This window comes from Rattus rattus, chromosome 8 (genome assembly GCF_011064425.1).
Source record: "Rattus rattus isolate New Zealand chromosome 8, Rrattus_CSIRO_v1, whole genome shotgun sequence".
Taxonomy (NCBI): Eukaryota; Metazoa; Chordata; class Mammalia; order Rodentia; family Muridae; genus Rattus; species Rattus rattus.
The window spans coordinates 38,471,295-38,473,529 of record NC_046161.1 but is presented as its reverse complement, the minus strand read 5'-3'; the positions used below and the strand labels follow the sequence as shown (position 1 = coordinate 38,473,529).

The window sequence follows — 2,235 nt, the reverse complement described above, 5'->3', positions numbered from 1 at the left end:
GATTATAAACTCTACATAGGAGAATGGAGAACTGCAAACAGCTAATTCCAATTTCAACAGAACAAAGAAACAACACTTGTGCTGTGCATCTTCAAGATGGTTACAAAGTCAAAATAATAAACACGGGGCATTATTGTCAAAGGACTAGACAGACAAGCTGGAGAAACAGAGTAGGAGACCAGAAGCAGATGTAGACACACATAGATAAACACATCTAATAAACAGAAAGAAGGCTGAGTAAACGAGACGGTGAAGGAACTCGGCAGACGACAGGGGACGCATCCAGAGTAGCCAGAAGGCTAAGTTCCAGAGGGAAGCGTCTCAGAGAAAACGGCCCACTTCTTTGGGAAGAAGTTAAATTGGGTTCATGCTTTATTTTTTTTTGAAACTCCAAATGAATAAAGACTTAAATGTGAAATGCAAAATTATAAATCAAATAGAGGAAAATGAATTGGAAAGAACTCTGAACCTCAGAGAGAGAGAGAGAGTGTTCCTTTGAAAAGATTTGAAAAAAAAAATACATGGAGTGTAAGGCACAAAATAAATGGATTTGATCATTCCAACATTATAGATTGCTGTTAAAGGACGTAAACCATAAACCCCCAAACCAAGAAACGACCAAACAGAACCCAACTAGTGGAGGTCATAGTGGTATGGCCTTTAACCCCAGCACTTTGGAGGCAGAGAGGCAGGTACATTTCTGTGAGTTCAAGGCCAACCTGGACTACAGAGCGACTTCCAGTTATATATTGAGTTATATAGTGAGTCTCAAAAACAAACAAACAAAAACCCCACACTGTACCCGCAGTTAACAAGGGGTGGTGGATGGAGTGGGGGATGGTTTTTCAAACTTTAAGGCTGTCAAAGATTAATATCCAGCACTTATTTTTAAGACCTGTAAATCGAATTCACACACACACACACACACACACACACACACACACACACACACACACACAACCAGTGAGACAGGCCATTCACAGAAGCAGACATATGAACAAATGATAACCATACCATTATTGCTCGATCTCTTTAACACAAAGAAAGAAGGTGGAGTTTTAACCCCTTGGATTGTCAAAAATTAGAAAAGTGAAGTCCTCTCAGGTGATAACGAGGACCTGAGCCAGCTTATGTCCTCCACCAGGAATGGGAAGGTAAAAATGGCGATCGAGGTTGGGATGTGGCTCATGGGGCAGAATACCTAGCAGGCAACAAGCCTTGGGTTTGACACCGACCCTTAGAGGAAGTTCAAGGTCATTATCAGCCTCGGATGGAGTTTGAGACTGACAGGAGCTTCCCGAGATCTGGCCCTGAGAACAGGAAACAAGTCCTGGCTTTTGCAGCCTATGTGACAAAAACCAGAACGATCCAGAGAACATTAGCCGGGTCCCTGTGCACGGATGACACACAGATCTATAAAACGTCCTGTATTTTTAAACAAAGCACAGCTCGAGCGCATGATGGAATACCGGGCTGCAAACAAAAGCTGCGAGCAATTACTACATCTTCCTCCCGAAATAGGGAAGTTGCCTCACGCAACCCAGAGGCGGGAAATGTCAGAGACAGAGTGGCACAGAAACCATTTACATACATTTCCAAGAAGCAGGGGACACCATGCTTCTGCACGTTGCCCATGTGTCTGAATAGGCAAACTCCAAGCGATGGGATAGAAGGATAGCCCTGTCCTCTGGGGTGACACAGGGCACACATTAGATGTAGCTATGTCAGAGTGGCATAGGCTGGTTGCTTGTTGTTTAGAATCCCCCCCACCCCGTGTGGATTTCTGCTTCTACCTGTGCCTTAGGCTTGGGGTGGGGTAAAAATCCTGCTTCTCATGTGGCTGGGTAGAGAGAGCCAGCAGAGGGTGTAATGGCTGCTTTTAGAACACAGAGACCATATCAGGTATCCACCTGTCAAAGCAGCTTCAACAGAATGTCACTTAGCCGCTCACAAATAAGTTAAAAGTCCCAGTTCTGGTAAGTCCTCTGGGCTGTGAGGGCTAATCTTATCTTCTCCGCGAGAGCCATTCACCCTGGGTCTCCATATGGCTGAAATGAGTAATTTTTAATGGGAGCACCAGCTTTGCTGGAGGACTGTCTGGGCCCCGAGTTTATTACCCTTGTTTCCCAAGCCTCTAGGAGGGAGGGACCCTGCTGGCCTCCCTCTGCAATACTGCTGTCTCTGCATTCGGACGCGAAAGGGGGAAAAGTGAAATAAATAAGAATAAGGCCCCAA

The 2,235-nt window shown here is 45.1% G+C and overlaps 1 non-coding gene across 1 annotated transcript; it reads left to right on the top strand.

The window, feature by feature from the left end:
- The first annotated feature begins 1,331 nt into the window (after window positions 1-1,331).
- On the top strand, window positions 1,332-1,435 carry LOC116908332. The gene has a single exon (XR_004388887.1). It is a non-coding gene; the product is annotated as a U6 spliceosomal RNA (small nuclear RNA).
- Window positions 1,436-2,235: the final 800 nt, after the last annotated feature.